Genomic DNA, 16,466 nt, shown 5'->3' with positions numbered 1-16,466 from the left:
TTATAGGTATATTCTTATTTAAAGTTAGCGATTAAGTTCCTTAAGAGAAGTTAATCTTTACTATATCTTTCGTTATAGAGGTCGAGAGCCCTTATTATTATAGACTAATATAGGTCTTACTTATCTACCGCTATAAGAAAATCCTATCTAATTCTTATATTATTAAGTATATCGACCTTAAGGTCTTATAAATCTATAATAATTTAATAGAGCTATTCTGCCTATACTTTCTAGTCTTATATGCCTCTTTTATTAATAAAGGTTATATATCTCTCGTAAATTAGCTTTTTCTCCTCTACCCTTAAAGGCAGGGCTTACTTCTTTAATTCCTTAATTTTCTCTCTTAAGCTATTATATATTAGGGTTATCCCTTAAAGCCCTTTACTAATCTATTTCTTAATTAATTCTTTAAGTACTTTAATAAAGACGAGGGCATATACTTAAAGCACGTATAGTACGTAGCTAAGGATTAGCAAAGTAATTAACTACGTAATTATCTAATTATTAGTCCTATATATAGCTCTAAGGGCCTTAGGTTATAGATATAAGTCTTAGAGATTTCTTTACTCTATGCCTCTTTGTCTCTACTAAAGTCGCGTAACTAGCGGCCTCTACTTTAAAGGGGAAAAACAAAAATTTAAATTAACTATAATTAAGGAAGATACCTAATTAGATAATCGAGGTCTTTATAACGCCTTTAAGTATACTTAGAAGTAAGTTAGAAGGGGAGTACTAAGGGTCTTATCCCCCCCCCCCCTTAACGGGCTAATATTTATAAGGGTACGATCTTACCTATTAAACTCCTCCCTAGTAACTTTCCGACCTAGGATACTAATAGAAAGGGCGCGATAATAATAGGTAAGGTTCTTTTCCTAAGTATATAAGTAAGTAAATAAACTATCGATAGAACTTTTCTCCTTTACTATAATCCTTTCCCTTCGCGTCCTTTATTCCTCCTTTTACCTATAAGCTACTCGTTTAGCTCTCTCCTATTTTTACTCGTATACTTCCTTTTTTAGATAATTATCTACTACCCCCCGTATACGCTCTTAAGTATTCGCGCTTATTATTCTTAGACGCGTTAAGGAAACAAAGTAATTAGCGTCTTTACTAGTCTATAGCTTTAGGTACGGCTAGATTAAATAAGCTATAGAGTCTTATAAGCTAATTATTATTGCGTTACTAGTAGTCCTATATAAATATATAGAATTATAGTTATTAATATCCTAGTAGTAGTTCTAATATATTCCTAGGTTTTTAACTCCTTTAACCTAAGAGGGTTTAAAACCTAGTATAAACCTTATAGGGACTATAGCTAGAGAGGCTATTACTATACTTTGTTTCTAAGGAGTAACGGGGCGTGCTATAGGCGTTACTAGAGTCTTTAGCCTTAGGGTAATTAACCGAGCGCCTAGTAATTTCGGAGTCCTAGGGCGAGTTAGTAGTCGGGCTATCTACCTTTCTTCCCTACTAGCTCCTTATTAGGTTATTAGCGGGGGTGCGGTTATAAGTCTTTTGCTCCTTTATATATTTAGAGGAGTCGTTAGTAGTAGGCGAGGAGTAGGCCTAATTAGCTATATATTAAAGGGGGAGAATAAAGGCGTCGTTTCTATATAGATAAAAGGACTAGTAAGGGCGCTTAGCTCTCTCCTTTATAGGCTCTAAGGTAGGGATCCTATCTTAAGGTTACTTAGGGAAAGGCTACTTAGTTTAAATAAAGAGCTTAATTCGGTTAACGCTTAAGGTAATAAAAAACTAGGTCTATTCTCGATTCCTATTAGCGTAATCAAATAGTTAGGGGTCTTTTTAAGGAGGAGTTTTATAAAGAAACCGCGTATAGCTTAAGCGATCGGGTTAGGTTACTTTATAAGGGTAGCTAGCGTAGATAGCTCCTTTCTTACTTTCCTTACTATATAAGCTAGTTTTATATCTCTTTAAAGCGGTAGTCTCTATCTAGTAGGCCTATTTAGGAGGTTAACTACCTCTAGGACTTCCTAGAGGTCTTATTCTTCCTAGTTTCCTAAGATAATATAGTTATATTAGTAAATCCGCTCGCTCCTAGGAATCCTTATAAGAAAGACTCTACTAAAGGTTATTAGACCTTAATTAAATAATATCCTTTATAGTCGTCTAACCCCGCTATTAAACTACTAGGAAACTTTACCGCCCTATAATATCGCTTATATATAATTAAGCTCGTTCGCTGCGATAGCTTAGATTTTATATATTAGCCTATTAATATAGCCTTTTATACTTATCCTTTTATCTAGCTTAAAGAAATACTAGTCTTAGTATAAGATTTTATCTATTTATAGGGCTTTTTATATTACCTTATACCTTTACTTTAGAATTACTTTAACCTTTAAGTATCGCTACTTAATTATCTTAAGGCATAGCCTAACTATACCTTTAACTTAGTATTAGATTATTATTAAGGCTAAGTAGCTATATTCCTACCCTTCCTACTAAGCAGTATAAGGGACTAGCGTATAAGTAAAGTTATAAGGAACTTAAAGGATATAAAGAAACTACCGCTATACTTATAGGAATATATAGAGTCTAGTATACCGTCCCTCTTTCTAAGTATTAAAAACGACTAAGTTTCCTTCCCTATAGTCTTAAAGGAATGCTCCTTAGTAGAGTCCCTCTTTATTTAGTCCTACTAAAAAGTTAATAACTCTAGTTATATACCTTTATTTATATATAAAGCGACTAAGGTTAAAGGTAGGAGCGGTAAACTTAATTAAATGCTCTTTATCGTTTAAGTATTCGTAGTACTTTATATATCTATCTTCTATATCTTCGATAGGTTCCCCTTAGTAGTCGGTATAAACCGATAGTAGGTAAGGTAAGGGGTATACTACGTTCTCGATACCTCTTATTAAGATCTTAATTATCGCGCTAAGGCTAAAGCTTATAGCCTATCGTTTATTAATAGCTCTACGAAGAAAGTTATATATATCGACGATATACTCTTCTTAGCGGGCCTTATTCCTAGTAAATCCGTTTATCTTTTTAACGCCCTTATATATTATCTAAGCGTCTTTAAGGGTAATATCCCGCCGCTTAATAGGGCCCGTTAGTATTAGGTGCTAACGATCTCTATAGATATATTAAGGAGGTTACTTCTACCTATAAACGTCTTATCGGTCTTAGTCTATAAATTTTTCCTTATCTTTAGCGTAAAAGCGCCCTTCGCCGCCTTCTACTTTAACTTCGCCGTAGTAAGTAGGTAAAATAGAGCTCTTACTCTTAAATAGTAGTACGCTAAAGAAGATAGCGGCATTCTTAAGGAGGTCTATAGCTAGGCCTAGGATACTATTTAGGTTCGCCGCTATATCTTAGGAAAGGGTAGAGTAAGTAAAAGAAAGGGAGAAGATAAGATTAAATAGTTAAGGTAAGTAGTTCTAAGTTATAACGCTAAGAGGCTAAGTATTATATATATATATAAGAGTTATATTAGTAAAGGGATCGTTATAAGTAAGGAAGTACGTATATATATATATATATATATATAAAAGGAAGAAGAAGGAAGGAAGAAGGAGGGTATAGCGAGAGGAATAAATAGTTATTAAAGCGCGCGGTTATTAGTTACTTTAGCTAGCGTTTATAGCGGTAAGGTCTTAGGTATATTTAGGGGTTACGCCTAAATAGCTTCTTTTACTAGTTATTAATTAGTAAGCTATCTAATCTCCGCCCTTTTCTTTTCCTCTTTACTCTTTTTATTCCTCTTCTTTCTCTTCTCTCCTCTATCTTCTTTATTTCTCTAGACCGCTACCTCTTATCTTCTCCTTTTATAACTACCTCTTCTTCCTTATTATATCTTATAAGACCGCTAAACTTAAAACTAAAGAGCTACTAAATATTATTAACCTCTCTTTAACTACTCTTCTATAACCTTCCCTTATTACTACTACTCTTCTTACTTAGAATTATCGTACTAAGGTCTTTCCTCTTTATATAAAGTACTTTTAAGTAACGACTATTTAACTTATTTAATCTTACTTAGCTTATTCTAACTATCTTCTTTTATAGATCTATAGTTACTTTAAGACCTAGGTCTATAATAGAAATAATATTAGTTACTAAGGGTTTTTAATTTATATAGAAATTGCCTTTTAGTTATAGATCCTATTAAAAGCTCTTAATATTATTAGGATTAAAGCGTACGGTCGCTCTCTTCTCTCTTACTTTCTCGAGAGCACGCTAGGTTAGTATAATTAAATCGTCTTTTATACCCTTTATTATAGACGTTAGCTAATAACCTATATCCCTATAAAAATCGCTTATCTACGTAGATACTTCTTTTCTTAGCTTAGTTTAAGGCGGTAAGAATACTCTTAAGTAGTCCTAATTACTTTATATAGAACTCGTAATCCTCGCCTTTATTAAGGGTATATTTAAACTTATTAAATAACTATAACTTCCGCTTATAAGTATATTATATTTCCTTTTTATAAGTATATCTCTTTTCTAGGCACTACTAGCGGTTTTTATACTAACTATATCTAGGATTTAACTAAAGCGCCCGTTTATAAATAGCGGCACTTCCCTAGATACCGTAGGGCTGCTTACGACCCTAATAGATTCGCTAACTATATATACGGTTATAATTTCTATACCGACCTCGAGACTAATAAATTTTACGATAAGTATATTAGTAACGAGACCGCCCCTTATCTTCTTTATAATATCCTTAATCCCTTTAGTCCTACTAAGGATTTAAAGGAAGGGGAGGAAATTAACCTTATACCTATTTTACCTAAAAAGAGATTATATAGGTTTAACGCGCTCTCTCTTAAGTAATAATTAGATAGTTTTTAAGTTCGCTTTATAGTAGTTTATAGTAGGTTTACTAAGAGTAGGTAGCCTTATCTAGTTACTATCTTTAGCGGTAAAAGTTTTTCTCTTAAGGTTATACGCGTTTAATTTAGTAAGTCGAAAATATATTAAAATTTATCTTATAGGCGCGTTTATTTTCGCTATAGCGGGTCTCCCCTTCTATAATAAAGAATAGACGTCCCTATCTATAAAGTAAAAAATCCTATTTTTAAGGGAGGTAAGTAGTAAGAATATTTATTTTCTTACTTTATTATTTAATTATATCTTTATTTATCTTCTTTAAGGTAGTAAAGGGTAAGTTATTATTAAGGAAGGGTAGGAAATATTATTTTTATCTACTTAGGGAGCTTTAAGTAGAAAATTTAAAACGGTAAGGTAGTAGGTAAAGCGCTTATAAATATCTCGGCTACTATAGTCGTCCTTTAATTAGATAGTTAGACGGTGCCTTAGTTACTAGTTAGGTTCTAGCGTACTTTTTATAATAGTTATAGATTTTTATCTTTACCGCCTTTTCCTCCCTAGCTCCTTTTTACCTCCTCCTTTTCTTATTAAATTAGCGTTTTTAGGGCTCCTATATAAAGATCCTTTTTTACTTTACTAAGTTATAGTAGCTAAACCTCGATTATATACCTTAGGCCTTTCTTAGGTATCTATAGTCGCTCTTCTTCCTCTTCCTAGCTTTAATCCTTCTAAGGTTCGTTAAGGAGTCGTTGCGACTATAGTACTATTTAATCTAAGGCTTCTCTACTTAGTAAGAGTAGTAAATTATCTACTTTATCTATTATTTCTTCCTTCCTCCTTTTATTAAGAGTAATCTTATCTTAAAGCAACTAATCGTCCTTAGTAAAGCACTACTAACCTTCCTTATCCTTTTTAAACTTCTTTAGATACTCTCCTAGGATTATCTTATTAAGTATAATTTTATTTAAAGTCTTAATCCTATACGCCCTAGACTACTCTAAGCGCGATATTACTTAAAAGGGACCGTTCTACCTTATCTAATACTTAGCTTACCTCCCTAGATTATTTAATCGTCTTACGTTAAATAGTAAGATAAGGTCTCTAGGTTATAGGCTTTCTTTCCTTATTATATACTTATTAGCTTTATCCGTCCTCTTTATTAATCGATTTTAATATCTTATTACTCTTTTCTTAGCTTCTTTTATATCTTTTTCTTTCCTTTTTAAAACTTATACTTATACTTTAAATAATTCTTCTCTTATCTTTACTTTATCTTAGTTAATTAGTCGCTAAGTTAGGTATTCTACCTTAAGAGGTAGTACCGGTTCTTATCTATATAGTAAGTAGAAAGCTAATATTCTATAAGACTCTTTAACTACTATTCGGTCTATAAGGATTACTTAGTCAAGGTATCTAATTTACTTACCCTTTTTCTTTACTATTTTTATAAGTACTATTATTAACCTTTAATACCCTTATTTTACTACTATATTTACTTTTAGATTATATACTAAAGTTTAGATAACTTTAACGCTTATATCCTTTAGGATATACTTAAAGTCTTTCTTTATTTTAGGCCCTCTATCGATTATAGTATATAGTATTACGCTATACCTATAAATAATAAAGAGTATAAATTTAGTTATAGCTCCTATAGTAATTTCCTTAACTAGGGTTACTTTTACTTATTTAGTAAGGTCGTCTCGTGCTTCTATAAAGTATAAATACCTATAATTAGATAGTATATACTAGCTATTAAAGTAAATCTTACTTATAGGGTAGCTAGGCGCGGTCGCGGTTATAACTTCCTAGGGTCTCTTAGTCGTAAAGTATTAGTATTCTTTATAGGAAGAGATTACGCTATAAATATTATTTTAAAGGCTAGCCTATTAATACCTATTCTTTACGAACGTATATATAACTTATTGTCCTTTATATCTTATTTACGCGTAGTACTTTACGATAATCCTTTTCTATTCTTTTAGGTCGTTTATAACTAGTATAGGTCCCCTTTCTTCCTTCCTAGGGAGTTACTAAAGCTTCTAATCTTTAACGTAGAAATTTAGACTCTTTAGACGTAGCTTCCTATAGTCTTATTTAAAAAGGCCCTTTAGCCGTTTTAACGTTTAAAGGAAGTCTATAATTATCCTCGATTCCTTTAAGTAGTCCCCTTATAGCTTAGTCCCTTATACTACGTTTAAGTAGAAGTCTATAAATTCTTTAATATCGCCTTTTATTTCCCTATCTAATATATTAGAAGGTCCTTTAGGCTTTCTTAAAAGTCTATCGGCTATACTATTCTTCTTACCTTTAACGTATCGTATAGTAAAGTTAAAGAGGAAAATATAGCTTATTTAGCGAGTTATTATAGCTCTAAGGACGTCTTTAAGGGCACCTTTTAGTTAATTAACTAAGACCTATACGTTAGTTTCTAGGATAAAATATACGCTATATAGGTATATTCTTAGTCTCTTAAGCGCACTTAATATAGCCCTATACTCCCTCTTTATCGCATTGTATTTAGTTTTTACTAGTAACTACGTTTTACTTTCGAACCTTATAGGGCGCCTCTTTCTATCGACGATTTATATTAGGACTACCCCCTAGCCGAGCAGACTAGTATTATATATTAAAATAATATCTCCTCTTCCTAGGCCGACGTTAAGGGATATTAGAAAGACTAGATTAATAATAGCTTCCTTAAGGGTAGCTATTGCTTTTACTTATTTGTCTCCCTATTCCTAATAGACTTCTTTTTTTAATAGGTCTATAAGGGGTTTTACTAAGATAGCGAACTATTTAATTTAAATTTAATAGTATCCTACGATACTAAGGAAAGCTCTAATATATATTATATTAAGGTATCTTATCTATTCCTTAATTTTAATAACTTTAGCTTCTATAGGGCACCTTCTATTTATTCTATAGATATAATTAATAACTTTAGTTACTTACTAGTAGAATTTCGATATAGCCCCTATAATTATATAACTAGAGAGTTTAATATTAACTAGGACTTTATCGAGGTTAATAAGGTATTTAAAGATAAATCTCCTTACTCTTAGCGCTACCTCTTTATTATTATACGTTATATCGGGCCCCTTAATACCTATATTATCGAGGAAATTCCTATAGATATTTAGTATAAGGTCTTATAGGATTCTTTATATTATCCTTATAAATTAGCCGACTAAGTTCGTAGCCCCTTAAGGGAGTATATATATATATAAGAGGCTAATAGGTATCGCGAATATTATTAAGTTATAGCTTCTAATATTAAGAGGGATCTAATTATAGCCTAAAAAAAGGTCTAGGAGGGAAAAGGTCTTATATATCGAGAAGTAGTCGCTAAACTTATCTATATTTAGCGGTAGGTTTATATCTCTTATAATAACGGTATTTATATATATAGCGGAATTAATTAGGCGTAGTCCTCTATCTTTCTTTACTACTAAAAAAAAGGGTTCCTATAAGGCCCGTGCCCTTTTTTAAGGACTCCTATTTCTAGTTTAATTTTAAGGATATTAATAACTTTCTACTCTATTACTTTTAAGATTAAGATTAAAGCTACTTACTACGCCTTATATTCTATTATCCTAATAACCTATAGGGGGGCTATAGCTAGGTCGACTTTACTTCTTTCTATAAAGTCCTAAGATAACGCTACTTCTTTATTAAATAGAATACTATTAAAGATCCGGATTTCTACCTTTATAAGAAAGCCCTTAAATTATTTATAAATTACTTTAAGTCTTTTTTATATTAGCCGCTTTCCTTTCTATATACTTAAGAATTTTCCTATTAAGTATTCTAGGTAGGGTCTAGGCTATATCTTATCTTTAACGGTATTCTATTTAGTCTTCTTTTAGTTAAGGTCCCCTTTTAGCGTCGAGCCGTTTAATAAAGCATCGTTAATAGGGTTAATCTTATCTACTTTTCTTTTAAAGAGAGTATTAACTCTTAGATTATATAATCTAATAGGTCGTTTCCTCCCTATCTTAACTTTAACCTTTTAGATCTTTCTAAACTTCTTTCTAGCTCTAATAATATTTTTCTTAAATTCTCCTATAGCCTCTATAACTATAACTTTAATAATCTCTTTTACTATCTTAGATTTAATAGCTAGGATCGCCTTATCTCCTTTATCTATAATTAATTACTATTATACTAGTACTATTAAGGGCTCGTTTACGCTAGCGTAGGCTAGGTTAGGGACTTAGTTAGCGCCCCTTCTATAACTAAGGATCTTACTTCCTAGTAAGAGAATCTCGGCTATTAGGGTGTCTATAAGGGGTTCTCTCCGTAATTATTAAGTAGCTCTTAGGTTATCTTCTTTAACTTTTATTACTAAAGCCTAAAAACTTTTTCTTAGGAGCTAGGTAGCTATTTTTTATATAGTCTCCTCGAGCTTTAGTCTTTTATATACGTCTTTATTAACTATTAAGGTCGTAGTCTAAAAGGATTTTACTATATCGACCTCGCCCGGAAGCTCCTATCTAATAGCTCCTACCGCTAGCGTAACTACCTAGATAGTGCTAATCTAATATTTAACCTATATATCGCCGTTCCTTAGGGAATAATTAAATAATATACGCGCGGCTTTAATAAATAGTATGCCTAGGATAAAGGGGACTAAGACTCCGTCTAGCATAATATAAAAATAGATTAGTATCTAGGCCGTGCCTAGATAGAGATTAGTCTCTACCTCCCTAACTATATCTATAAGGGACCTAGTATACGCCGTTATTAATACTCTTATTAATAGGATTTTAAGCTTATATACGTTTATATATCTTTTAGTAATAAGGTTTCCTTTAGACCTAGTATCGATTAAGGCGCTTAGAACTTTAGCTTTCTAGCTACTAAGCTATACTTAAATATAGGGTAGGTCTTATATATACTTAAGCGAGCGGAAAGGTATAAGGACTATATTTATATATATTATAGGAATCGTTATAAGGTCCTTTAAAGTTTTCTCTTAGTATCTTATTAAGAGTACTACTTTTTATATAATAAATTCGTCTTTCTTTAGTCTTATTACCTCTAGAGTTTATTAATTAAATAGTCTTTAGGCTAGTTATATTACGCTAATTATATTAGTTATAAACCTAACTTCCTTTAGTACTTATTAGGCTTTAAGGCACTTATAATCCGATTCTTTATAAGTAGGGTAAGTAAGCTTAATCGGTTTAACCTAGTATTCTTTATCTTATTCTTTAACTTATACTAAAGCTACCGCGAGTTTTCCTTATAAATATTCGAGGAGGAGTAAACTACTCTCTATATTATCTTTAGCTACTTTTATAACCGTTATCGTAGCTCTATAAGGTCTTATATTACTCTTTACTTTTTCTAAGGTCTAGAATTTAGTGTTTTCTATACCTTAGGCTATATCTACGTATCTCGTACTAAGTCTCTCGCTTAGTTAGGGAATAAAGTTAATTAGGTAATTTAAAGGGATCGGGATTCTTTTATATATAATTTCTCCGACGATTTTATCTATAAGTCTATCGAACTTCTTATCTAGATCTACTCTATATCTATAGTATATAGGGATAATCTTTAGGCTAGTTTTTACTATTCTTATTATCTCGATTTCCTCTATATCTTCTTTAACTCTTTATCTTTTCCCCTTATAGGCATTAATCCCTATCGTAGTTATATAAATTATCTAATTATATATATCGCTTTATTATAAGTTATCTATAATTATAATAACTAATATCCTTCCTACCTTTTTTCTTATATCGCTTACTTTTAGATTCCTTAGCTTCTACTTATATAGGCTTCTATATCTTTAGAACTAGTCTAAGAAACCGGATTCTCTTTTACTAGTAGCTTAATTTAGGTAAGATAGTATAACTATAACTTTAACCTATTTTATAAGTAGTAATATAAAGGAGTCTAGCTATATATCTACTTAGTATATAATAAGCCTTTAAATATATATACTTATTTAAGAAAACCTATTAGTAAGTACTAAGGGAATTACGCTTTTATTATCTTTTCTTCTAAGGTAAAGAGTCCTATTTACTACTTTATATATTATAAATCTAATCTTATAGTCTTAAGAGTATACCTCGTACTTCTTAAGGTAGTATCCTTCTTTACTATAATAGAAGTATCTCCTAGGCTAGTTAAAAGTATTAACCTAAAACTATATATATTAATTAGATAGGTAGTAAAATCCGATAGTATTTACGCTACCTCCTTATCTATAACTTAAAGAGTAGCCTTTACTACTAACGCGTCTTTATTCCCTATTAAGCTATTTAAATATCTACTCTTACTAGCGAGTAAGGTTAATCTTTATATCTTTAAAGGCTTTTATTAGGTCTAAGATCTTCTTTATAGGCTATCTAGGTTTCTTATCTATTTTCTTTAACTCTTTAGGAAGTTTTTCTTTGCCCTTATTAAATTCGGCTTCCTCTATTACTTTATTAATTTCCCCGAAGAGCTAGTCTTTCTTTAGGTTCTTAAGCTTTTAATTATAGACTTTAGATACTATATCTCGTCGCTTAACGTCCTAGCAAGGTGCTAAGTAGTTATTAATTATATAGATAAGGCTTTTATATAGGAGTTTTAAGATAACTTTAGATATCTTCCTATTTCTCTTTATAACGTTAATAATAAGCTCCCTTAGTATTATATAGTAGATAAAGTATAACTAGACTATAGATTCTTCCTAGCCGTTAGGTTATACCTTATACTATAGGTATAAGTAAAGACTAAGCTATTCTATAACTTCTATAATAGTCTTAGGCTTTTTAATATTATAATAGTTTAAGTAGTCGTTAGTAGTTTCTAGTTATTTAATATTATATATATAGTAGTATTAAAGGAGTCTCTTCTTCGCTTCTTCCTAAGTAAGCCTATCTATAAGAATTTTAATAGTAGGGGCTTATATAGAGGAGATATAGACTTCGAGCTAGTTTATTTTATCCTCGTTATAGATATAGTTAACGCGTATCTCTTATTCGAACTTCTTAAGGAATTTAGTTACGTTTTTATTATTAAATTTACTAATAAGTAAGAGTTATAGTTAGCGGAGTCTTCCTATAAGGTTATCTTAGCTTCTAGTAAGTATATCTCTAAGTCTATTAGCAATCTTATTAATATCTACCTTAATTTTCTTTATATCGCTAGTAGTAAGATTAAATAATCCTTCTTAACGGTTAGCGTTTCTAGATATAGTATGCTTATAGATTATAAGGTTACGAAATTTAGAGTTAGAGTTTTCGGAGTTAAAGGATATCTTATTATAACTATCTTATTACTTACTTTCTTATCTATTAGCGGGAGGTAGGCGTTCTCTATAAGCTACCGCGTAGAGGAGAGCTAAGGTTAAGGTTATTAAAGTATCCCTTATTAGTACCTATATTAGTATTATTAGTATATATATAAGTAAGAGGTCTTAGTAGGGTTCTAGAATAGTCTAGATTACGCTATTATCGTTATTTATATCTTTTAAAGTATTATATAAGGATCGTGGTTTCTTAACTAAGTCGCTAGTATTAAGGGTTATAGGGTTAATAATAGGAGCTCGGGGTTTTTTAGTATTAGCTTATTGCTTTTCCTTTACTACTAGCAAAGGTATTATTTAATTATTTATTTCCTAGTAAGTCTATTATCTTATTAGGTCCCTAACTCTAGCTATTAAGGTAGTTACTACTTTAATTATTAAATCCCTAGATTATATTTTTTCTAAATAGTACCGTCGTCCTCTAAGTATTTTCGGCTTCGTAAAGCTACTTGTCGCCGTATAAATAGAACGGAATAACGAGTTTACGCTCTAGAGACTAGTTTTAACGGGGATAAGGGCATATACCTAAAGCGCGTATAGTACGTAGCTAAGGATTAGTAGACTAATTAACTACGCAATTATCTAATTATCGGTCCTATATATAGCTCTAAGGGCCTTAGGTTATAGATATAAGTCTTAGAGATTTCTTTACTTTATGCCTCTTCGTCTCTACTAGAGTCGCGTAACTAGCGGCCTTTACTTTAAAAGGGAAAAATAAAAATTTAAATTAACTATAATTAAAGAAGATACTTAATTAGATAATCGAGGTCTTTATAACGCCTTTAAGTATACTTAGAAGCAAGTTAGAAGGGGAGTGCTAGGGGTCTTATCCCCCCCCCCTAATAGGCTAATATCTATAGGGGTGCGATCTTACCCGTTAAAGTATAATTAGGGCTTTCTACTAGACCTTATAGCGATCGAATTATAGCTAGAACCTTTTCTCGAAGTTATAAAAGGAGTCCTTTATATCCTAGTATTATTTATTATAGCCTATTTACCTTGCTAGGAACGTAGCCTTAGTTTTATCTTCTCGTTAAGATAGTCTCTTTCTAAGGTTAATAATAAATTGCTCTTAGTCTAGCTATTAGGGCTATTTAAGCTCCTTTATTCCGTTTAGGTTAGTATATTCCTAAATCTTATAAGTCTAGGCCTATAATTTAATCCCCCTAATCTATAGGGTCTAATCGAGGCTTTCCTTTAGTCTTATAATATAATTATCCCCTCTTACTTCCTTTAACGTTATCTTAGGAAAATTAAGGGTTCTAGCTTAATAAGTAATATCCTTTTTTAAGGGATACGTAATTTATATAATTCGTATATTTCTAGTAGTGCCCCTTAGTATAGCTAAGTTCCTTGCCTTAATACTATAATTTAAGCGTTATAACGGCGTTAATAGCTTATAAATAGCTTTAAAGGTAATATTAGCGGGCAAAAGATAATCTAGCTATATAGGCCGGGCTTATAACTCTTAAGTAGGGGCTTAAGAGTATAGTAAAAGAAATAGGGGTATAGAAAGGTAAATTTAGTAATATATATCTTAGTCTATCTATTCAGATAAGGGAGGGGCTTATATAGGTATAGTAACTATATATAGCTAGCTAAAAGAGGGTATTAAGATATTCCTATACCTAAGTTAAGCCTATATAATATCCTAAGGCTAAGGGAGTTATATTAGTTAGGTAGGCTTCCTTATATATAACTATTAAGTCTACTAAGCATAACTATAGCCTCTTATACCTACTCTCCTTAATAGTTACCTAAGGTAGTAGAAAAAGCTCTCTACTATATAGAGGTTAGCTCGGAGAAGAGGGAAGCTCCCTCTATAAATTCCGTTGCCCTAGGACGAAGAGAGGGCTTAAGTATTACGACCACGGTCCAGCGAACCGCGGGGACTAGCATATATTACGAGGACACGTAACGTAGGGAGCAAGGAATATTAGACGGACCGATAGGCCAATTAAGTTTAAGAGCGACGGGTTACTCTAGCGCTCTAACGCTCTACGGCTAGGATCGTAGGATCGCTCTAGCGCTCTAGCGCTCCTAAGCGACGGGATCACCTAGAGCTCTCGGCGATCTAGGGAAGCTCTTAAGATATATAAGGAAGGAACGGAACACTCCTTTAGATAGATAGCTCGATAGCTTTTAATATATTATAATTATTACGATCTCTATTACGATCTTATCTTTAATTCCGATTACTTAATTACCTAGTTATAGTCTACGGTCTATAACCTCCGACTTATTACTAACGTAATATACTTATTATTCCTTAGACCACGCCCTATTATATCTGCTAATATAAACCCCTTAATAGGTTTATCCCTTAGGAATAATACCGGCCGTTATATTAAGAGGGTCCTACTTATTAGAGAAGACTAAATTATAGATAGTTTTATCTATATAAGCCTATAGCTCCGTTACCTACTTATCTTAATCTTAAGGCTCTATAAGAATTATCCTATAGACTATAGGGATAGTAGAGGAATCGCTTTTTAATATAGTTATAGAAGAGGGGGTAGAAAAGTTAATTAAAAATCGGCTTTTTTAGTAAGAGGGGTAAAAAGAAGGGCTATAAGGGATATAAGAAAGGTGCCTTTTATAGTAGCTAGAAGGTATAGGAATTCTATTCCTCCCGGGCTTATAACTCTAGTAAAGAGAGATATAAGAAGTATATATAAAATATATAAAGGTAAAGGGGGAAGTAAAGGGTTAAATAAGTAAAGCAAAGATATTTAATTCTTATAGGAGTAGTAGTTATAGTAAGGGAGTAATTATTATATTAACTTAATTATCCTTCTTTCCTTTATCTAACGCCCCTCTTTATACCCGTTTAATATCTTAATTAATAAAGAAGATCCTATTTAAAGAAGCTACTAATATCCTCTTAACTACCGAGCTTTTTACCGGTTTTTCCCTTCTATTCTAGCCGTTGCCGGCATATCTATCTTATCTCTTGCTACCTCTATAAGAAGCTATCGCTACTTCTGCTTCCCCTTATACCCCTACCCTCCTCTTTATACCTCTTTTTAGCTCCTTCTTCTAAACCGGTTTTTTAGCTTCCTAGGTCCCTCTTACTAAGGGATATCTCTAAGAACTATAAAATTAAGCTACGCTTCGCGATAATAACTACTAGTTAAATAGTAAGAGTAAGTTATATAACCTTATTAATCGTAAGTTCGACTCCCCCTAGAGCGAAAGAGTAGGTTATATAACTACGCCCTAGGGGGGGGCGCGGTTAATAAACTTAAGGGCCTAAGGAGATAGGATATAAGGAGGGGGGTTCTCTTTATATCCTATCCTCTTAGGTCCTAGCTTTTATCTTTTATATACTATTCTTTTTGCCTAGCCCTATAGTAGCTATATCCCTTATAAGAGGGGTTAATATTAAATAGCCTTTAACTACTAAGTTAAGCGGTAAGAGTAGGTTATATAACCCTAATTAACTAATATTCGATCCCTCCTTAGGTAAGAGGAGGCGGCTAGTATAACGTACCTATATAGTACGGAGCACTAGCTATAGGAATATCTTAATGCCCTCTTTTAGCTAGCTATATATAGTTACTATACTTATATAAGCCCCTCTCTTATCTTAATAAATAGACTAAGATATATATTACTAAATTTACCTTTCTATGCCCTTATTTCTTCTACTATACTCTTAAGCCTCTACTTAAGAGAGACTTTATACTTAGTATTTTAGGCTTTTCTAGCTACGTCCTTCTAGGCAATAGGTACCATTTTATAGAGCCTTAACCTAGTAACTATTGCAATAGTAGGAGATTAGGTTAGCAGCATTTAAATCCGTAGCAAGATCACCTACTACTGAGCTGCAGTGGGCCTGATTTCGTCGGCGGCAGGCTAAAGTAGACCTCATCCTCTCACACTTTCAAGCCTTTCCCCCATGCTCCCTATCAGAGGGCATTCAGAAAGAGGCGCGTTTTCCGGCTCTCTGTATGCCCCCTACCAATCGGCGTATTGTTCAGTAAGCTGATGAGATTGCTTTAGCTCTCGTTATCGCCACCGGGGAGATGGCCGTCACATTTCTTTTAGACTAGCACCTGCTTCGCTGCATACGGAGTATCCGTAGAGCTGATTCGAATTATGCCCTGCAGCCTATAGAAGCGCTAAAAAGGTGGGCATGAGGCTAGTGCTGACTTTCCTCCGTCGCCTTCGGTTGAGGAGGACGTTACCGACAAGAGTTTCATCAGGTTAAGCTTCGTCTTTGCAGAAACCCTGCCCTCGGCACACCCGGTCTGGTCCAAGTACAAACACCATAGGGCGGACGGCGATGTTGCCGATATCAGGCTGGCATTTCATGTGGTTTGACTGTATGGGATGAGAACGTAATGAGCAGCTGCTC

The sequence above is a fragment of the Hirsutella rhossiliensis genome (assembly GCF_020360975.1).
Source record: "Hirsutella rhossiliensis strain HR02 chromosome Unknown scaffold00001, whole genome shotgun sequence".
NCBI lineage: Eukaryota > Fungi > Ascomycota > Sordariomycetes > Hypocreales > Ophiocordycipitaceae > Hirsutella > Hirsutella rhossiliensis.
Note: the sequence above shows the minus strand (reverse complement) of the source record.